The sequence below is a fragment of the Tiliqua scincoides genome, chromosome 3 (genome assembly GCF_035046505.1).
Source record: "Tiliqua scincoides isolate rTilSci1 chromosome 3, rTilSci1.hap2, whole genome shotgun sequence".
NCBI lineage: Eukaryota > Metazoa > Chordata > Lepidosauria > Squamata > Scincidae > Tiliqua > Tiliqua scincoides.
The window spans coordinates 144,050,433-144,073,918 of NC_089823.1; the positions used below are offsets into that span (position 1 = coordinate 144,050,433).

General features: G+C 44.9%; 1 protein-coding gene across 1 annotated transcript in view; it reads right to left on the reverse strand.

Moving 5' to 3' along the window:
* The window catches only part of OPN4 (opsin 4), an 82,364-nt gene that overhangs the window by 48,043 nt on the left and 10,835 nt on the right, over nucleotides 1-23,486 (reverse strand). The window contains exon 2 of the mRNA XM_066620178.1: nucleotides 12,156-12,242. The gene's annotated coding sequence lies outside the window, so the exon portion shown is untranslated. The remainder of the gene's footprint in view (nucleotides 1-12,155; nucleotides 12,243-23,486) is intronic.

The window sequence follows — 23,486 nt, forward strand, 5'->3', positions numbered from 1 at the left end:
AAAAGAAAAGTTCTTACCTCCATCCCATATTACTTAGGAATTTAGATGGATTGCATGCATGGCTTCTTTTTAAGCAACAACCCCCCTTACATACACACACACAAAACACGATGATGAGGCTAGAAAGCATCTCCCTGCTTTGTGCTGATAGGGAAGCCTTGAAGAGAGAGTACATTAAAACATGCACTCTGCCACAAGCATTTTGAAGTGGTATAGTGCTGGGAGGTCTGTACCACATATTACGATTTCTGAATGTGCAATTTGATTGCAGATTGTATGATTCCAATCAATATGTATTACAATATTCATATATCACCTTTTCTCAATAGACTCAAGGTGGTTTACACAGGCAGACTGCACATAAATCCAGTTTTCAATTATATTTTTAAAAGTATTATTTCATAAGACAATGCCATAGGACTTCCATCTCTCCAGGTGTTTCCTTTTATAGGGCAGTCGTCGTCCTGCCTGCTGGCTCTTGCATTTGCCAAACTCTTGCAGGCAGTTCAAGCTTCAGAATGACTTCTCAAGGTTATTATCCATTTTTTGCTAGCTGACTCTTCCACACTTCACTCCTTTGCACAGACACACCAGTGGCCTCTGTGCCCAATTCTGAGCTCATACTGCCAGCGCTCCACTGGTGGTGACTGTCACAAACATGCCATAAAGCATGTTCACAGCCCTCAGCACTGGTTCAGCACTGGAGCTAGCTCAGCACCAGTGCTAGCTCAGTACCAGAACAGCACTGGTGTCGAACCGGTGGATCACCAGTGCCCAGTGGCTTGGCGGTTGTGCAGACTGCTGGGCAGTGGAGAGGTGAGTGGAGTTGTGGGGGGGGGGCAGAGGAGTTCCAGGGTGGGTGGAGGTAGAGGGAGGGTGGGGAGGAGGCATGCCGAGGTGAGGGAGCGGGACGGGAGGGAGGGAGGGAGGTGGGACCAGTGGAGCTCCACCGGATCCTGAGCCTCCGTGCCAGGCCACTGGCCCAACACTTAGAGGCTCTTGATCCTATGGTGACCCAAGGGTTGCTGTAGAATCGAGTAGCCCCATTGTGGGGCTGCTTACCTTACCCAAGGGAAGGCGACAAAAGTCCCCTTCCCCCGAGGAGCTGCCAATAGCTGCCCCGTTGCACGCAGGATGCCATGACAGCTGTTTTGGTGCCGTGGCAGTCCCAGTGCAACAGGCAGCTCAGGATTGGGCTGCCCATCTCCAATGCAAGCAACCAATCCTGTTTAGCTTTTTCTTGTAAGGCAACAGCTCAACCTCCAGACCACATCTCCTGACCTCTACCTCTAATCCATCTCTAATAAGCAATTAGACCAACGTGTCTTTATATATATGCGCATGTTTGCATGCTTGATAATTCTGTGAATTATGATGTTTCTTTAATAAGACATTGTAATGTGTAAATGTGTATCATTTTCATTCTAGGATGACAGGTGGCTCAATCAGATATGCATGTTCTTCACTTGTTTAATGTCACACATCTGACAGGAGAGGCAGAACGCATTAAGCATTATACTTTTTGGTGGAGTCTTTTTCTTCTGCTGAGAATCACAAGTACTGAGCAAGTGATATGAAATCATAATCAAGTGATGAACATCTATATGAGAACCAGCTCAGGGCTTAGTATTTTAAATATCTGGGTTGTGTCTACAACTGGTGTAAACAGCTTATGACCACCTAGCTAAATGCAACCCATCAGGGACTTGATAAAGCTCTTGTTTGGAACTGCAACAACAGTGTGTTTGTGTGATGGAGAGAGAAAAGCACCTAGTAGCCCACAATCATCCATTCAGCAAGGTGCACAACAAGTGCAAACCTGTGGTGCTTTTCTGTGCTGTCTTTGCTATAAAGACAAAGCAAGCAGACAAGTGCAGCACCAGACTTTAGCTCTGGACCACATTAACAACCCATGATTTCTCTCCAAAGGTTCTCTGTAGCCACCTGAGATCTGACTTCTAAGAAGCAACCAGAACAAATAAGAACAACTGGGGTGTAAAAATCTAGACACCCAGTCATCAGTGCTGCCTTAAAAACTGGGCCTGCTTGCTGTACCTTGACAGGCAGTGCAGAAAACAGGATTCTTTGTACTGCTGCAGCATGGAAGACCTGGCAGATTCTTCCTCTTTGGCCTTAATCCCTCCTTCCTTCCTTCCTTCCTTCCTTCCTTCCTTCCTTCCCAGCTGACAACTCCCACAGCCCAATGCCACTGTCAGTGTGACTGACAGCAATTTCCATACATTTGTGAAGAAGGATTAGCAGCAGGGCTACAGGTCTGACCACCTTCTTCATCTTATCAGCTTTATGACCCATTCCTAACCAGAACCGGGCCAGAGCAAAGAGGGCTTTTCAATAGCGGGAGTGTTTCACTGTTGGAACATAGTGGCTGTTGATGGTGCACACAGCATGCTGTCACCACCCATTTTGCCAATGCCATTGCAAGAGGCAACAGTGCCACAGCTTCATTGACAGAGTCTACTGCTCCCACTGTATCCAGTAAGTCAGCAGTGGGTCAGGAGGTGGGTGGAACAGGGTGGAAATCAGGGTGAGGAAGGGGCAGATTGAGCCTTGAAAAGGGGCAAAATCAGTGCCACTGATATCCTATTCTTGTCCTCAATGTACCTTCCTGGTTCACTCAGACTTGTGCCAGCAAAAGAACTGGTGCAGGTCCAAGTAGACCCATTCAGGCAGTGGAAGCCTACCCACGGGCAAGGGAACACATTTTCCCTTATGCAGGGTAGAACTCTGGGATTGCCCTCCCATACAGTGTGTGTTCTGCTGGCATAGGCCAGGGGGCAGGGTATTTCATTAGGACTGGGCTATCCAACCCTCCTTTCATATAGCATCCTTTTAAGATCTGAATCCCTCTTCTACACAATTCTCTTCAATAGTTTCTTTCCCTTTCATCCCCCCCCCCCCCATTTTTCACTTCCTTTTTCTTCTGGCCTTTTTTCATTTATTCTACTATTCCTTATATTTTGGTATTCTCTAATGGCACAATTACGTATTTAAGCCAGGGCTTTCCAGAGCTCCAGAACCTTTTTCTATAACAGGATTCCGCGCTGGAAAATATGAAGTAGCAGTAATAAGAGTAGCTGTGGGCATATGCAAAATGCCTTTCTCCCTGATGTGCTATTCACTCTGAAAATCCTTTCAAGCTGACTCCCAAAAGTGTTGCATCCCTGAATAAAACCCACATCTTCCCGGATCTAAACTAGATAGCATGATTTTCTGCTTCCCACATCCCACATCAACTTAGTCTGAAATCCAAACTGTGTGCTGGGCCAGCGCAGTGGCTGTTGCACTGGCAAACAGTGTTGCCAATGTGCCATAAGGTACATTGTGACGCCCGGCGAGTAAGCAGCATGGGCGGAATAGTCTGTGCCGACCTGCCAGCACTGCATTCGGAACCTCAAGCAAGTAAGGCACTAAGCAGTGCAGGCATGTGGGGAGAACAGTGGGGAGGCAGGGAGGGGACTTTCTGGGTGGAGGGAGGGTGGAAGAGGAGCGGTTCAGGCCCAGGAGTGGGCTGGGATTGGCAGAGGCCTCATCCACCATATTCTAAGCCCCTTCCTTTGCAAGGCAGCCCTACATGGGGCTGCTTGGACTTCCACCAGCTAAATAGCTGACAGAGGTCTGAATAGCCCCATGGAGCTGGCTGGGGCATTTTTCAGGGTAAGGGGAAAAATACCCCAAGGAGACCACCAGCCTGCTCCCAACTAGTATTGGATGCAGCACAGGCCATGCAGCCTGGCTGTGCCAGCACTCGTTAGGATTGGGCTGCCCAGCATTTCCTCTGTCAGGTTTGGAACACTATGAGTTGAAACCAAGGTATTTTTCACTAGACTGGAATATTCTGTATTTTTCGCTCCATAAGCGAAAAAGTGGGGGGAAAAGTGTGTGCGGCTTCTGGAGCAAATACTGCCAAAAAAAAAAAAAAAACTCCACCCCGGCCCTGGCCCCGCCCCCTGCCTGCTCGATCTGCTCTGCTCGGCTTCCCCGGGCAGTCAGAGGCTGAGCTGGCTGGGGGGCTCCTGCAGAGGCTGAGCTGGCTGGAGGGAGCCCAAGCCCGCCTGTCTACTCAGAAGTAAGTCTCAGAGTCACTGGGGCTCACTCCCAGGAAAGCGTGGGTGGGGTGGCAGTCTCGCTGCCCAATCCTGTGCATGCCTACTCTGAAGTAAGTCCCATTAGTGTCAGGGGGGCTTACTCCCAGGAAAGCCTCTCTCTCCCCCCCCCAAGCCTGGAGCATCACAGCCTCTCTTTCCCCCCACCCCAAGCCTGGAGCATCACATCCTCTCTCTCCCCCCAAGCCTGGAGCATCACAACTTCTCTGCAACACAAACACTTTCCCCCCTCTCTCACACACACAAGCTGCCCCCTTCTCTTACACACACAGATGCTCTGCCCCCCCACACACACTCACACAGCAGGGGAGGGGCGCTTTCACTCACCTCATCCAGCATCTGAATGTAAGCCCCCCCCATCACAAAGAAAAAACTGTCTCCTTGGTCAGAATGCCAGTGTTTGCTTATTGCACAAGCCCCAGGCAAATCACCATAAATCCAGAGGTTTGTTGTGTCTTGAGAATTCAAGTTGTGGTTGGACTATCCACTTGTTCATTTGTATTGGAATCACGGAAGAACTGGTGAGGAGGTAGATGTGGTGTCAGCAGTGGCCCCTTTAAGGGTAAGGCCTGGGCATCCAGCAGAGTGTGCTGCACAGCTGCAGCCACTGGAAGGCAATAGGGCCCTCAGGGATATAAGGAATACCTGAGGTAGAAAGGGTTTTGAAAGAGTGCAGGTTGGAGGTAGGAGAGGAGACTGACTGGGTTTATTGAATTTGGAATCTGACTGTGGATTGTGACTGGACTTGGATACCCTGATGGATTTGACTAACCTACCTGGAACCTGACCTTGGACTATAATTTGGCTTATTGGCTCTGGACTCTGATTTGGCAACTCTAATTGATGGGACTGATTTACTTGGCATCTGTGGACTAGAACTGGACTCACTTTTGCTTGCTGCACTGATGAGTTGCACAAGGGGGACTGATCAGCCTTAAGTGGGCACGAGGCCCAGTGGATTGGGATTTGGCAGAACATCATTGTAGCAGAAAGATAATGTGATCCCCTATCTGTGTGCACCTGCTTTTGTGAGCTTCATAAATTCTGACTCTAGCAATGATGAGTTCTTGGGGGTTTCCAGAAAACTAGAGTGCTCAAACCTTTAAGTCTCTCCATTTGTTAATGACAGTGATAATGGTTCTTAATGCCACTGTTGACTGCTGTTCACTTTACATGGTTCAAATGTTATTCTGCTATAGTTTATTAAATATTTTATTATACTATTTGGTTCAGAATATTTTTTTTCCTGTTTTCCTCCTCTAAAAACTAGGTGCGTCTTATGGTCAGGTGCGTCTTATGGAGCGAAAAATATGGTGTGTGTGTGTGTATATATATATATATATATATATATAAAATGTTTACTGTGGTTGCTTATCATGTTTTACAGGAGAATTGAACTGTTATTTAGCTTTTTTTGTTACATCCATCAACAGTTACCTCAAAAAGCAGGTGCAGATAAGGGAAGGTTTCTTCACAGTTTGACCTTTTTAACAAACAAAAAAATGGAAATAAGGAGGTGAATGAACTTTATGCCCCATTTATAATGTGAATCTTTTCTTTCTCTGCACCTCAGCATTTCAAGAAATACTGTATGCTGCCCTAAAACTGAAGTGGGCTTCAGGGGGAAAAACAAAAACCCACATACACAACACTGTCTTTTGTTGAGAACACACAAAATACAAACTCGGAATAAGACAAGTGCTTTCAGCTAAAGTCACTGTGGCCCAATTTCTCATCAAACCTGAATGATTTAGTTCCCGGAACTCTATTAAATTTAGTTTCCATAAAAGAAGTGGAATATGTTGGGAAAGTGAAACATATTAAATCAAAGAAAATTCAGTAATGTTTCCATTGCTTTGAAGAGACAGCTTGAAAGAAATGTCTCCCCTCTGTGCCCTATTTTATTTTCTTCCTTTTCCTATGAATGTCAGAATATTAAAGTGGGGAAGTTTATCTCGATTAAATTATGGATGTGCTTTTAACATAAATGTCACCTGCAAAGTAAGCAAAAGAGCCTGCCAAATGTTGCATCACCATCTTTCCAATTTGGTTTTGATGCTATATAATATATAATCAGCAGGTTCCAGCAAGAGTACAAGAGGTAATAATATATTGCAACCAACTTTCTTTCTCTTTATAGTCAGTTCTGAGTAATATGATTTAGCATTGTATAAGCTGTTGAAAATCCACTTGCCATGTGCAACTACTACCGCCATGGGCAAGATCTGCATGTTGTCTAAAAGCTCTTGCAAATGCTTGAGGTCCATATACCTCATTAATTGTGTGAACAATTAAGGGTGCAATCCTACCCTGCACTGGATACAGGATAGGGGCACAAAGCAGCTCATTCAGAGGTAAGGGGAAACTTTTCCCTTACCTCTGGGGAAGGCACGCTGGCCCCTATGGGTCTCCTCGGACTTGCACCACCTCCTGAGGTGGCACAAGTTCAAGGAGAGCGGACCGGCCTGAAGCCGCTCCGAACTCCCAGGGAACGGGATCTGGCATAACTGCCAGCTCCCAGCCCTGCCTCCCACTCCCCACCTGCCTGCCCACGGGGCCGCCCACCACCTACCCTCCCTTGCCCCAGAACACCTCCTCCCTGCCCACCCCAGACCCTTGCGTTGGCCCAGCTGGGCAGATGTAAGGCTTGCTGTGCAAGTCGCCATGGAAGCTGAATTCAGCCTAGGTGTGCTAGCGCACCTCCATGCGCTGGCTTGGCATGCTTGTGAGGAGACACAAATGTTCTTCTCTGGATTGCACCCTAAGATGTGTGAGGTACCAGGTTTGGCCTCTAACACTGCCAGTTAAGGAATTTTGGGTAGGAGAGCACAGCCTGTGAAAGTCACGGCCAGTCAGATCACACAATTTTGGGCAAACAGGATCAACAGCCTGACCTTGATTATTAAAACGTGTAACAACGTTTTGTGGTGTGCAAAAATGGTGGTATGCAAGAATCTATGGATGCTTTCCAGCAACTGGCCAGAACAAGGGGACTGCACGGGAAGTCTTCACATGCTGAATTTTCAAGCATCTGCTTGGCACCTATTGGTCATGCTTACATGTGACTGGGATTTATTGATTTGATTTTTTTTTAACCCCACCTTTCTCCCCAATGGGCACCTAAGAATGCCTGGAGAAGACGACAGTATATCTTGGGCATCTGAGGGCCCAATGCTGAAGACAGCAGTGCCCAGGGTTCCAGTGGCGCCAAAATGGCACCTGCAGGATGCTGTGGGTACCACGGCTACTGTTAGGGGAAGGGAGTGTTTGCTGGCTTCCTCCAGGCAGACAGCAGTTGGCAGCAATGGGTCTTCTCGGCTCTGCACCCCAAAAAGCTGTGCTGCCGCTCAGTGATCTCGCTTACCTCCAGTGGCGGCATGACATCCTCTTCATGGTGCTGAGGCTTAGTGCTGACTGGCACTGGCCCAGCACCAGCACTCACTCCTTGCCAAGTACCGTAAATGTGCGAGGGTCGCCCAGAAAGTAATGCACCACATTTTTTTTCTTCAACAATTATTTATTGAACACAATGAAACTTACACACAAGAAAGAATGATGTTTCTTCTACACTCCCTATTTTTCCACGTAATCTCCGTCCAGTTCTATGGCCTTCCTCCAGCGAGACACAAGGGCATGTATGCCCTGTTGGTACCACTCCTTGTTCTGGTCACAAAGCCATTTCTGCACTGTGCGAATCACCTCTTCGTCATCCTCAAAATGTCTTCCGCGAATGGCATCCTTTAATGGCCCAAACAAGTGGAAGTCTGAGGGAGCTAGGTCAGGGCTGTAGGGTGGATGGGGTAACACAGTCCAACCCTGTTTAGTGATGTGTTCCGAAGTCCTCAAACTTGTGTGAGGCTGAGCGTTATCATGTTGAATCAAACATTCACCTGGGTTGTTATGGCGCTGAAGTAGCTGGAAGTGCTTCTTGAGTTTGGTTAATGTCTTCACATAAGCTTCAGAATTAATGGTGCTGCCTCTTGGCATCACATCAATGAGTATGACGCCCTCACAGTCCCAAAACACAGTGATCATGACCTTACCGGCGGAAGCAGTTGCGTGGATGGCCGCCCCGAACGCTGCAAATCTCGGAGCTCTGCCGAACCGCCTTCTAATGGCCTCACCCTCTGTGCCCAGCAACTAACAGTACTTCTGTCGACTGCAGATTCTCCATAAACTGTACACAAACGTTTGTGAATGTTCCCAACAGTTTCTTTCTCCGCAGTGAGAAATTCAATGACGACACGCTGCTTGTAATGTACACCACTTACAGACGCCATTTCAAAACACTGCTGCAGCTACGCTATCTGTCTGAAGAAACCAAAAATTTGTGTGCGCGCTCCTGAAAATTCAAATAATGTATATCTAAAGTTTCGCATTCGTACCATTACTGTAGGCTGAGAAAAAAAATGTGGTACATTACTTTCTGGGCGACCCTCGGTGCTTTTACGGCACATTCATAATGCCTGGAGCTGGCACTGAAACTCAGCTTCAGCTTCAGCATTGGACTGTGATGCCGTTACTTCACATATCTAAGGGGTGAGGAGAGATACAGAGACCTTGTATGCATTCCCCACAGGTGGGAAAACAACTGGGATGCTGTGGTGACTTTGTGAAGACAAATGACTGGGTGGAAAGACTTGAGCATTCCTTTGCTGGTCTTCCCCTTGAGATTTCAGCCTCTTCTCAGTGCTTGTTCTTTTCTAAAGAAGTCCAGAAAGGCAAAACAATCTTTTAAAATTTCAGTTGTAAGCCATCTCAGAATCTAAGGTTCAGAGGTGGAATTTAAGTATTTTAATATAGTTTAAGTAATTTAATATAGTTTAGCCCTCTGGTAATTATGAATGTGCCATTGACCAACAGACATTCAGCAGACAGTCTCGGTGATCTAAGGAGCAGTTAAAATGGATTATTTGAACCAGCATGGTGTAGCAAGCAGTGCTGAACTTGGAAGAGGAGATCTTTATTCTGATTCCCAACTCAGCTACATAGCTTGGCAGATGATCTCTGGGAATAGTAACTAACCACATAGGGGTGCTTTGAGAGAGAGAAAAATTGGAAAAATGTTTCCCTGCTTATTTGTGTCACTATTTCAGTATGAAGCCCTTTTGGGACAGAGTCCTGCCCTTTCATTCTTGAAAAAGCACCTTGTACATGGATGGTGCTGTATAAATAAATCATCATCATCATTTGCAGCAGGGTCCTCAGTGCTGAACAAGCGTCCCACCAGTGGAGCTTCCCATTTCTCTGAGATTCATACAGGGATACAAGGAATTTAATAGAATCATGGATCCCAAAGATGCTTCAGATGTCATCTAATTTGAAGCCTTCAGTGAACTAACCTCTGATATACTTAAATTACTCCTGAAATTTGTTCATTTAGCCTCTTAAAGTGTCCAATTAAGAGTGTCCTTAACATTGCAAATAAGAACAAGACTACGAGAAGACCAAAAAATAGGTTTTTATGAAGATAAAATATTTTTCATTGATGAGGGGAAGCATATTAAAAAAAATGTATAATTTTCTCCTTGAAATAAGAATGGAGGATGAGACAGTTGAGCAATGCAATGGTGTGTTGGGCAAAAAATTTTGGATATAATATATCGATGGATGACTGGAACCAAATTTGGAATACAAATATTAAGATAACTAAAGCAGTGTCTTTTAAAGAGAATTTATATAAAATGTTTTATAGATGGTATCTAACTCCAGAGAAATTAGCAAAAATGTATTCTGGGTTATCAAATAAGTGTTGGAAATGTAAAGAGGTTGAAGGAACCTTTTATCATATGTGGTGGACACGTGAAAAAGCAAAGAAATACTGGAAAATGATACATAAATTGTTGCAAGAGATATTGCATTGTGTATTACCATTCAAACCAGAAATATTCCTCCTAAATGTGACATCAGAAATTAAAGACCAATGTAAGAAATACCTTATTGTACATATTGCTACAGCGGCAAGAATATTGTTCGCGCAAAAATGGAAATCTACAGATGTGCCAACTAGAGAAAATTTAATAGACAAAATTTATGAAATAGCAGAAATGGAAATTTTAACAGAAAGCATGAAAGAAAGAGATTTAGATAGAGTAAGAAAATATTCGAAGTCTTTTTATGACTGGCTAGATAATCTTAAACAATATTGAGTGTTTTGGTAAATTCAAATTTTTATACTGATAAATATGATAGCCTTTGTACTGATGATTATTGTGTTGTTTTTTTAATTGAACGATGCATGTTGTAATCTACCCTCATGTGTAACCTGTGTTGTACCAGCCCTAAGTACAACCCATTTTCCTTACCTGTACAGTAATAAATAAATAAAATATTTTAAAAAAAGAGTGTCCTTAACACATTCAAAGTTTTAGATGGGGGTTCATTTCAGGTAGGAATCATCACAGACTTCAAGCCTGTAAGACAGTGGTTTTCAAACTTTTTAGTGCTGGGACCCACTTTTGAGAATGACAGTTTTTCGGGACCTAACAGGAGTGAAGTCATTAATCTTGAAGTGATGTCATGGCCAAAAGTCACATCATCGAGCAGGAAAAACTTTAAGGCCCTCATACAACAAAATCAAATCAAACACGTAAATTAAAAGTTCACAATAAGTATAAGTTTAAAAAAATTAAAATAAAGAACCCTCTTATTCCTCCCAAGCAGTTGCTGATCTGTTTAAAACAATTCCCCAAACATCCCATAGGTTGCCATTCTTATCCACACTTACCCAGGAATAAGCCCCATTGACTACCATTGTTAAAAGCACATACATAGTGGCCTATTCAGAACGCGATACCATAGTCTTTCGAGACTGAAGGTTGCCAACTACTAGTGGCCTATTAAAAGTACAAAACTGTAACCTTTCCCCAAATGCAGTCACATAGCATGGGAACATCCAGTTGTGTGCCTGCCATAGGCTGACCTGGGGCAAACACCCCAAGCGCCAGCCTCTAGGGCCCCGCAGAAGCCTCTCTGAGGCTCCCGACAGGGGCAGAAATTGTGCTTCTGGTTTGCTGGAAGCACAGTTTATAGCGCCAGGAAACCTCACAGAGGTTTCCCCAGCATGGCGGGAGGTCTCGTGAGGCTCCGTGAGCCTCTGGTAAGTGGGGGGGGGGAGATTTCTGCTTGAGGGGGGTGGCGATAGCCCGCAGGGGGCGCCGTCAAGGAGCTTTGCCCCGGGTGCGTGGCTGAGGATGTTTGCAGCTGGGAGCATCAAGTCTAATATATTAAAAATAAAATAAACACTGAAATGAATGAGGACCCACCTGAAATTGGCTCACGACCCAACTAGTGGGTCCTGACCCACAGTTTGAGAAACATTGTTGTATGGAATTTCACAGTTTAGCTGCAGCACAAATTCACTGACATTAAAACTTTTTGTCTCTGTTCCTAACTGGGAAGTCAAAGCCAAATTTTGGCTAATCTTTTTGGACACTTGCTATAGCTATAGAGAGACAAATGAACTATAAAATTAGAACAGAAATACAGAAAAAATAGTGGTCTGCCCATTTATCCTCAAATTAGACAAATTCAATTAAAGAAAACAGCCACCAATAAACAGAGTCTGCAGTCTTTGGTACCTCTATAGTCACTGAAAATGTATGTACGTAGGAGATGGGGGGAAGTGGCAGGATCACCCTCTATTTATTAGAACGTCTATAGAGACCGTGTAAAGGGTTATATATCTCTACAGGGCCGCAATCCTAACCCCTTATGTCAGTGCTTTCCAGCACTGGCATAGCGGTGCTAATGGGACGTGTGCTGCATCCTGTAGTTTGGTGGCACTCATGGAGACCTCCTCAAAGTAAGGGGATGTTTGTTTGCGTACCTTGGAGCTGCATTGCCCTTATGCACTGACATAAGGGGTTAGGATTGCGCCCCAGGTGTTCTAATGCAGTGCTTCTCAACCTGACCCACCAGCCTGAGAAGCCCTGTCTCTGCCCCTTTAAGGAGCAGCGTGAAAGGATGGCAGTGATATGATTGCCAGGATTGCGCCGCCGCCAGGGACAAAGGGGCTTTTATTTTACTTACCTCTGTCTGCGCCAGCCTCCAGGGGGTGCGACTGTAACCCAGTTTCGGGAGTGCTCAGGTGTGGTTTTGAAGTTTTTGTCCAAAGACCTGAGCCAAGAGAAACATCAAGCTCAGTAGGAGGCAAGAGGAGAAATTTGTTTAGGGCCAATATTATTGTCTAAGTAGGGACCATCATGCTTGTGCTGTCCCTACCTTGGCATGAAAGGGAAAATCCTTGGTGTTGTGAACAATGGAGTTACTGTACCCTCAAGGAACTGCTGCATCAGGATCAATTCCATTCCTTTCTCCTCATCCTGTCCTGAACCTTTTAATTAACCAGCATCTTGCTGCAGCTTAGGACGACATTTTTAAGCACCTCCTAGAATAATAGAGTGCACTGATCCTAACAGTGGGAAGGTTAACTTAAGCATTAAGTCTTCCTTGCAATTATTTGTAAAGGAAAAATTATATTCAACTCACATGTAGGTTGATAACATCTATCATTTGTTTTAGTAAATCCATCAGTATGAAGAGTGGAAGACTGCTGTTCTGTTTGACCTTGTCTCTAATGAAATGTTGGATGCATGCATTTAGCATCTATTTTGCACTGAGCTGAACTATCTCTTTCTCTCCATGTCAGTATGCATATTTCAATGCTAGGTTCAAGTCACAATCCTAACCAATTTTCCAGCACTGACATAAGGACAATGCAACTCCGAGGTAAGGGAACAAACATTGCCCTACATTGAGGAAGCCTCCATGACTGTCCCCCAACTGCAGGATGCAACACATGCCCCACTGGCACAGCTATGCCGGTGCAAGAAAGTTGGTTAGGATTGCGCCCTCATTCTCTATGCAGTTGATCAACTGTTATCTTGTCTATACCTATGTTGACCAGATATTCTTAAGGGCCTTGGGGATTGTGTCTAGTTCACAAATAACAATGGGGTAGTGCTTGTCTTCTTTCCCCAAAGGTGCAGAATTCCAAATTCCATTATTATTATAACAGAGGTATCATTGCCCGCCAGATATTTGGACTGGGATTTTTGGGTGCTCACTAGTTTATTGTTGTTTTTGACTCATCTCTATCACAGAAAGCCAAAACCTTTTAAATATTTGCACCTTTGGGTCACTTCAGGGACGTTTCATTCTTTTAATATCTGAAGACCCAATCCAGGGGTGTCCAAACTTTTTGGCAGGAGGGTCACATTATCTCTCTGGCACAGTGTCAGGGCCCCCCCCAAGAATTAATTTACATTTAAAATTTGAATAAATACATAAATTTACATAAATGAATATATCAGAGATGGAACTTACATGAATGAATGAAGGTCTTGCAATAACTCAAGGCCTATAAAAGGCCTGGTGCAAAGAAAGGCCGGCCTTTCCTTTGCTGCTGTGGCTGCTTCACAGACGTGAAATAGCAAGCAGTGCAGGGAGCCCTTGCCCTGCAACTAATGCGAAAGGTTGAACAGTCAACCCTTGTGCTGATAGCAGTTGCATTGGGCCATTGAGGGTTCCCACAAGTGTCTGGCAGGCCATAGGCTGATTGGAGACTGGGAGCTCCTTGCAGGCCAGATTGGGGGTCACTGAGGGCTGCAAGTGGCCCCCAGGCTGGGGTTTGGGCACCCCTGGCCCAATCCTATCTTTACCTTATGCTGGTGTAGCAGCCACTGTGGTGGCCTAGAGTGTTGCAAACGTTCTGTAAAGCTCATTTGTGGCACCCTGGCGGTAAGGAGTGCTGGTGGGAAGGCCTATACCGCCCACAGATGCCAGATTCAGAGCTGTGCCCGATGGAGCAGGTAGGAGTTGCTCCAAGTGGCGCAGGAGCATGAGGAGGATGGGGAAGGCAGGGAGGGGTGGAATGGGGCAGGGGAGGGGGAGAGGGGGAGGATCAGGCCTGGGAGGGGGGCAGGATTGGCAGAGAAGGCTTCTGCCATATCCTATTTCCCCACCCAAGCCTTTTCCCCCAACACGAGGTTTCTTGGACTTGCGCCAGTGATTTAGCTCGCACAGATCTGAATAACCCCATTAGGCAGGCTGGGGCTTGACACTGGGTAAGGGAAAAAGTGTTCCTTACCCCAAAGAGACCTCCAGGCCGCTCAGTCCTAGTGCTGGATACCACATAGTTCATGTGGCCATGCTTGTACCAGCACTGAATAGGGTGGGGCTATGAATCAAATGAAAATTTAGAAAAACACATGTAAGCCTTAAGAGATGGCTAAGGGGGAAACATTATTCACAAAATCTAAACTTCATATTGAAACAGAGAAAATTTTGTGTCTCGATGTACTTCTAGAAAGATCAGATCTTTGGAAGGTTGTTTAAAATGATTCAATAGATCAAGTTATGACTCACTTGGCAGGTTTTGAATATTCTGATTATACCATAGCTTGATAACCTATGAGTCACCCAAAAAATGTAATCCTTCTCTTTCTGTTGACTTTTTATTTTTCACTAGTATTGTCCTTTGTTAATTTTTCTTCTTCTCTAGCGTTCTTTTTCCTTCATCAGGCAATTCTCATTATGAGTTCTTGGATGGATTCCTATGGAAATATGTTGCAGTGGAGAAGGTTCTCTCAAAAGTTTTGCAAGAATGTATGGAATCCGCCTTGTCCTTTATTTTCCTTTTCTTGGTTAAGAATAAGTTTGGAAATGTTGGGTTATTATTTTATTCCTCCTAAGGACAAATGATCGCTCAGTCTCACTGATCTCCATCAATGAGATCTGAATGCAGTAAGGCACCAATGGGAAATGAAATTAATAATGATATAATAAGTGGTGGGGAAGGAAAAGCAGCAGCCCTTTTCCTGAGCACCCAGGAGAGAGTTTGGGGAAAAGATCATAGCAGCCAAAGAGCTGAATGAGGAGGTAGCCCCCCCCCGCATCCCCCCCACTCCTCCTCATCTTGCACACTCTCCAGGTGAGCTAGAAAAGGATGGGGCAGTGTCTCACAGGAGAAGTGTCAGGGAAGGCAGCATGTGGGCACCCTCTGGCAGTCTGCCATCTTCTCCAACCCACTATTTATTTCAATCAAACTCATAGCTGGACTGCCCCTATTGCACTTTACAAATGATAAATAATGCAAAGTTTCTTGTAGGAAACTTTTGGCTTGTGCAGAAATTAATGTTCAACACTTGATTTAACAATAACTCATAGCTGAACCCTCTGAAAAGCATTATGTTTCATATGGCGTGAGATCTTGAATGTTCTAGTCGTTCACACATGCAAATCATAATTTGATGATTTGTCTGATCCAATCCTTTCCCTTCCCTTCATGCACCATTAATCACACTCAGCCCTCCCACTTATGGGACGGCAGATGATAGCAGAGTGGTGGGTTGTGGCGGGATATTGTGGCAGGAAGGGGAAGGATGCAACAAGGGCCTTGATCAGCCCCTATTATCTACCATTCCATAAGCAGATGGAAATACTGAATAATAATAATAATAATAATAATAATAATAATAATAATAATAATAATAATAATAATAATAATAATAATAAACAGCATTTATATACCGCTTTTCAACGGAAAGTTCACAAAGCGGTTTACAAAGAAAATCAAACAACCAACTAATGGCTGCCTGTCCCAAAAGGGCTCACAATCTAAAAGGATGCAAAAGAATACCAGCAGACAGCCACTAGAAAAGACAGTGCTGGGGTGAGGCGGGCCAGAATTAGACAGACAAACAAGGATGATTTTAAAATGGACAGGTTTTCTGTTCCTTTTTTAGAACCGTCCCGGGCTGAAACAGAATGTTTTCAATTTACCATCAGAAAAATAAATTATTTTTATAATCTTTTGTTGGAGCTGAGGTTATGCAATTTCACTTATAGGTGTATAAACTTTCCAACTTTCCTTTTGTCCTGTGTAATGTAAAATTTAACAGGTATCAGGATGAACAAACATTGAGTTTCCCACCCCTTTCTAGATACAAAGAATGTCCGATGAAACAGGTAGAAAACAGGGAAGTCTAATGGTGGACAGCAGTGGGGAAGAGACTTTTTCTTTCATGTGACAGGTAAAGTAATCAAGAATTTTTGCATAAGGCCTGTAAACGGTTAAGCAATGTTAGCAGTGTAGGAAACGCATCAGAAATTTGCAGGCAGGTCCTAAAGATTCCTCCCCACCCCCAAATCATGTTTTCCTTCTGGTTGCAAATAATCAAATGTTAGCCTAGGGAAAATCACAACAATTTTGAGTTGCCATCCCCACTTTCCTCACTTCCATTCTTCTGATTAATGGGACTTATGTTTAACTTCTCTTTATGTTTAATGGGACTGAGCTGATACAGTGGAAGTGGCAGGTTTTGGCCAGCAAGTCTGTTTGCATTGTTTACAATATATTACGCATAACTCTCTCTCCCCCCCCCCCAGTGAGCTTTTATGAAATGATTCTATTTCTACACTTGTCAGTTCCCAAATGCATTTTAGTTTAGCCTTTGGGTCAACACAAATCTTGTGATTCAAGGGACTGAATACTGCTCACAGAAATGCTAATTTTTCTCCTTGACCTGCAAAAGAAAGAGCAGCTGATGTTAAGTTTCAGCTTCTCAAGGCAAACATGAGCATGTAGGCTGCAAGTACACATACTACTGGTCTTTTCACAAAGCCGGAAAGCTTCTTTGTTTATTTGAAAGGGGCCAATTTTAACTGGTGGGGTTGCATGTTAAAGGCACGCATTCCCTTTCAAGGCTGCGCTGGAATAGGGAATTAAAAATGCTGAATGTGATAGCATGCAGAAATTCCACTTTGGAGGTCATGGAGAAATGCAGAAACATAAAGTCTGAGGCTGTTGAAGAATTATACAATTCCCCAATATTTTTGATTGTTGGGCATGATTAACAGCACTCCAGTGAAGAAAAATCTGTTTTTAATTCACAAGAAACTTATGATGCACTCAGATGACCAATAGTCCCTTCGTCTAGTTTGTTTTTGTTTGGTGTGTATGCAGTGGCGTAGCTAATGATCGTGTAGCCCGGTGCCAAGCTCAAAATGTTGCCCCGGAAGTGATGTCACAACCGGAAGTGATGTCATGCCTGAGCTTTTTTAAAAAGTGAAAATTGGGAAAAAGCTGCTTCCTCCCTTCAGCAGCTTGCCACCCACTTGCTCTGCTGCCTCCCCCCAGTCAGTGGCATAACTAAGGCATCTATCTGCTACCTGGTGCCAAGGAAGATTTGTAGCCCCCCCCCGCCAGACAAAATCAAATTTAATTAAGTAAATAAATAAAAAGTGTGCCCCTGATTGGTTTGAGACACTGTGCTGGGGTGAAGAGGGATGGTTATTCTCCCCTTGCTAAATATAAGAGGGGCACCACTCGAAAAGTGCCTTTTTACCCAGTTAGCAGGGGTAACTATATATGATACATGGAAATGTGAGCCAACTCATATTATCACCTTATTGATTTCATGCTTTATCATGAAAACATGTATTGGCTCTCAAAACAATCAGTCTCATAGGTCCGTTTTGAGTTAAGAAAATCCATAAGGCAGTTGTGTTTTCATTTTTTAGTTAATTGGCCATAACTTTTGATAGAATCCGGATATTCCAATGCAGTTTGCTTCATTGCATTCAGCCTTAAATTACCTTTCCAATTATATATAACATGATGGTATTATTCATACATACCAAGATTTTCACAATTTTGGTCACTAGTGTCAAGCTCAGTTTGTTGCTCCCCTAAAGCTTGATGCCTGGTGCAACTGCTACCCCCTGCACCCCCTTAGCTACGCCACTGTGTGTGTGCATGGTGGGGGTGTATTTATCTTTTAGCAACAGTTAATTGGATTCTCAGATATCTGCTTTCTGAGAGCCGAATCCTGAGTTGCCCAGTGCATGGGGCTGCCACAGCGCCAAGAAGGGCTGCTGCAACCTCTTATGCACAACCTGGCATCTGCCGGAGGCTCCTCAAGAGAAGGGAAGTAGCCCCGCAATGGGGCTATTTGATTCTGCGGCAGCTCTTTAACCAGCACAGAATCAAGGAGACCTGTGTCGGGCTGTGCAGCCCAACACAGAGCTCCAGATCCAGCGGAGCTGATCTCCACAGGTCCCACCCCTCCTGCCCCTCTCTCCCCCTGCCACACCTTCTCCTCACCTTCTTCCTGCCCTGAAACACCTCCTCCCCATCTCCCCGCATGCCCCACCTTACCTCTCCGCCACCAGGCACTTCGCATGAATTGCCTGGTGGCAGCTCGCCAGCCTCCAACTAGCGCTTTCCCAGCTCAGGCTTGCGCTGGGCTAGCTCCGGCGCTTGGCCAGTGCTAACTCCCACAAACATGCCTTATGACATGTTTGCAGCAGTGCAAGCCGGCAGTGAGCTGGCGCACACTTCACAGGATTGGGCCCTGAGTCTGCAGATTGCTTTATTACACTGAAGTTGTCCCTGAACAGCCCTGTAAACTGTTACACTGTTACACTGAACAGCCCTGTAAACTGAGGCCCCAACCCTATCCTCCACCACTACCAATGATGGAGCTGTGTTGATGGAGCACGTGCAGCATCCACTGGTGGGGGTGAGCGATCAGGAGGCATGCCAGAGGTGAGTAAAAATATTTTCTACGTACTACTTCTACTCCTTATGGTGTATGGGTCTCTTCAGTTCCACACCAGCTGTACATCTGGCAAAAGTCCGAGGCAAGAAAAGGGGCAAGACAGGTTAGAAAAGAAGGGGTAGGATCCTGGCGCACATTGCTGCCACCAGGAGCCACCACTTCCTTCCCTCTCCCTGTCCATTGCCCTCCCCATCCCCAAACAGCCCCTATCCTCCCTCTCCCAACTCATGACATGTCCCTGCCACCAACTTACCTAGAGTGGTGGAGACTCTGGGGGGCCACTGTCCAATGCACGGAGCCTCTCACCTTTTACTGCAGTGGCCCGGTAGCACACCGCAGCGTTCTGGTTTTTTTGTTGCCATAAAGGACCTGGTGCTACCAGAATGCACATTCCAGCAGCATAAGGCCCAGATAGGATAGGGTCATATTTTTACCCTAATACAGCAACTGAGCTGAAACTAAGAGGGAGTGGCTTGCCTAAGGCTATCTAGTGAGAATCTATGGCAGAGGTGAGATTTGAAGTGAGATGCAATGTGCCCCTCATTCATTGGCTGGCAGAGGCATGCGCAGACTGACTACTGAAAAACATTGTATTTGCACTGATGCTAGAATGTATAAGGACATAAGAACAGCCCTGCTGGATCAGGCCATAGGTCCATCTAGTCCAGCTTCCTGGGAGTGATTAGGCGATACAGTGTATTTCACAGTGGCAGCCAGATGCCTCAGGGAGCACAAAGACAAAAAGAGACCTGCATCCTGCATTGGAAGGCTCTGTGCCCATGATGGTCCATTCACACATGCAGATCACCTGTGGATACTGCAGTCATCAGTGATCATTGGGTGAACCAGTCCTTAATCACTCCTAATTCCATGCTGAATGGTGACCTATGAATTTGTTAATGCTCAGTTAGAGGATGCAACAATGCAAAAAAACTTTACATGGACAATTGCCTCAAAATTGCTTTTAATTATTCCTTATTCAGCAGAAGAAGTTCATATGCTGATGTTGTAGCTCTGGGATCAGTGCTTTAACACACAGCATGATGCTGTGACAGTTCAAAAAAATGTCTGCATCCTTACTGTGTGATTCTCTTTATACATTCTCTTTCTGCTTTATACATTCTTTATACATTCTCTTTCTACACTCCATATACATTCTCTATATACATTCTCTTTCCGCTTCATAATGCAGTCTGGTTTGTAAGAGGCAAGTTACAGTGGCCCTTTCAACTGTCTCATCTTACAAAGAATACCTTTAATTTAGATGCAAATCTACTTTATGACCAAGGAAGCTGCTATGTTTTCACAGAAAATTGTGCATTAATAACAGAATGCTCAGTGTAACCAAGGTGTGAGGAGATGTTTGTACAAGCAAATTGCCAGCCATCTAATTGCTTGGCTAAGCTTCTTCTTGTGACTTTTGCCTTTTTAATATTTAACCCTTAACACTAACCCTAACCCTTATTAGCATGTATTTGTTACAAGGAGAAGATGAGGTTAGAAATGTTTATATGCAGCAAAAGCATTTGATCACCCAGCTGTAGTCTGAAGTGGTACAATCCAGTGGCGTATCTAGGGTATGGCACACAAGGGCATGTGCCCTGGATGCCACTCTGAAAAGGGCACGAGCTGCTGCTGTAAATGCATGTACACACTCCTGTTGCTTTCCAAATTGGGAAGCAACTGAAGTGCCTGGGGCAATGTCACCCTAGCTGCTGCTGTGAGTGCCCATGAGCTCCAGCCGCTTTGTGACTCAGGAGGCAGCTGGAGAACCCAGAAGTGACATCATGTGAGGTCACAACATTGCGTGAGTCATGGGATGTCATAACATTGCTGCCCTGGGGTCCATAGCCCCTGGGTATGCCACTGACAATCCAGCAATGGATACATCACAGGAAGCTGCTGGTCAGGTAGCTTGGCTTGTGTTCACACAACAGTTTGACCCCCTGACTGTCATATATTTGTGTTTGCATGCAAAAAAAGATGAGCATTCTGAATTGAGTGTGTCACTTGGGTTAATGAAGCTGTTTGAAAATGAAAGCTGGTACTAGCTTATAGTTATATGAATGCTCTTACCTTAATGTTTGAGGTTCAACCTGCTGCACATTTGGTAAACTTGCTGTTTTTGTATTTCCCAAATAACAAGCAGAAGGGGGGGAGAACATAAGAAACTTGGTGGATCAAGCCAAAGGCCCATCTACTCTAGCTTCCTGTATCTCACAGTGGTGCACCAGATGCCTCGGCGAGCACACAAGACAACAAGTGTTCTGTGTTCTCCCTTGCATCTGGCAGTCTGAGGTAAACTACTTCTAAAACTGGGAGGAAAAGACATACCATAGGCATCTCCCTTACAGGTGGAAAAATGAACTGTACTTGCATCTCTGAGCAGAGCACAACATTCTCTTTGCGCAGTATCCGGAAATGAGAAAATAGGGTGCAGGCATCACTTGGAGTTGCTTTCCCGCTTGGTTCCCAGTCTGCAAATATCCTGGTTGTGCTAGTTCTCTCTCTCTCTCTCTCTCTCTCTCTCTCTCTCTCTCTCTCTCTCTCTCACTCACTCACACACACACACACACACACACACACACACACACACACACACACACACACACACACACACAGCATCTGTGTGAAAGCCAAACTAGATGAAATGTTTTAACGCATCTTTTGTAACTGCATACCTTGACTTTTTCCACCCTAAAGAGTAGCGGGGGGACAGAATCCAGATCAGGACTGATGCATCAGGGAGAGAGGCTTCCACCATTTGTCCCTGCTGCAGTCCCTATCCATATCAGGACCCACCCCACCCCCCAGCTGCTATTTGCCCCAGAAGAAAGCTCCCAGGATGCCACTTCAGTAGTTAGAGGTCACTGCAGTGTAGTTGTTCTGAGCTATTTTACAAAGGAATTGAATATTCATATCAAATCACATTGTTGTTAATTTTGGTGGCCCCAATCTTATGAATTTGTTGCACGGTTACCACTGTCCTTGGTCCTCTTCTTCAGCTGGTGGGAAAGGTCTGCATTTTCATTCTTCACTATGATAAGAGCGAGGCTATGGATTCATTCCAACTACTCCATATGGATGCATATACCTATCAATGCGTGGTGAGTTAGTAGATAATGCTGTGTTACTAAGTTGTTCACCGAAACACAAACATTTATCAGAAATAATATGCCAGGATACTCTACCGTGTCAGTGACAAGGCCAATTTAAAGAGTTATTTGTAGGAAGGCTGGGCCAATGAATGGAGCCAGAGTAGTCTATTAAATGGAAGTGATTCCTGCTGACATTTGGAGCGGTTATGGTTTATCACGTCAAGCCTGCTTGGACATTTTCCAGGTCACAGAATACAGAATCAAGGAAGCCGTGAGCAGTGTACATATGAACAGTAAAGTGTTTTTGTTACAAAATGCAGTGAGACACATTTATAATCACATCCATGGTTTTGTTAATCAGATAAGAATTCTGCTGAGTTTTGCATACTGGTTATAATTGATACACGTACACTCAAATCACGGAGTATGCTTTTGAAGGGGTGGCCATGGAAGATGCTGGTACTGCTAGTGAGCTGCTACTGTAGCCCTTGTTAAAGTGTACCCCTGCTAATTGGGTAAGAGGCACTTTTTCAAGTGCCTCTTTTTAGCAGTGGGAGGGAGCTCCTCTTTTTAGCAGTGGGAGGGTAACAGGCCCACCTCACCCCAGCAGTGTCTTTTCTAGTGGCTGTCTGCTGGTGTTCTTTTTGCATCTTTTTAGATTGTGAGCCCTTTTGGGATAGGGAGCCATTAGTTATTTGATTTTTTTCTCTGTAAACCACTTTGTGAACTTTTAGTTGAAAAGCGGTATATAAATACTGTTAATAATAATAATAATAATAATAATAATAATAATAAAGTGGCCATATGGCACAATCCTATTCATGTCTACTCAGCAGTGTACCCCATTGGCTTCAGGGGGGTTTACTCCCAGGTACGTATGCATAGGATTGTAGTAGCCACAGTCTGCTGACCCTTTCTTATTTTTGTGGAAAGGGGGCTTATTGACAACCCAATCGTAACTAAGATTGGGCTGGAGCAAGGAGGGTTTACAGCAGTAGAATACTGTTCCTCTGTTGTAAAATGGCTGCTGAGCAGGGCCTAGGAGAGGGGGGTAAAGGGGGTAATTTGTACCTGGGCCCAGGGTCAGAAAGGGGGCCCAGGAGCCAAAGGAGGGGACCCAGAAAGTTCCTGGGGCCTGACATTTGCCCGAACTCACTGCCAGCACATAATGCTGGGGCACAACCATGTGCATACAGTGTTAACTGCTGCTGCAAGCCATACACACCAGGCCCAGGAAAGCATCCATGACCCTCCTTAACACAGGGTCAAATCTGGGAGGAAACTGGCCTAGTACAGTAACTCTTTGGCTTGTGGATCCCATAACCATGAAAGAGTGTATAGAAGCTCAGGGACCCAGCTGTGTGGCTACAGCTGATGCAGAAGTTCATTTTGATCCATTCTAATGTGAGCTTAAATACAATAATGCTAATTTTCTGCAATCCATTTTCTATATTTCAGAAATTTTGGAGAGACTTAGGAGTGTGTTTGGTTTTCCATATTATCTAGCTGCTAATGCTGCATGGTTGGGTAGACCTGGACTCTGCATCAAGAAGCCTAGTAGACCTGAGCTCCAAATACTACTGTGGCTGTCAGCACCCTCCCCCGCCCTATTTTGCCCCCCTGTTCTGCTTGCCCCCATTGCCCCCCCTTACCCTTTGGGAAGGGGCCCAGAAGAAACTTTGTACCCCTTGCTAAAATTC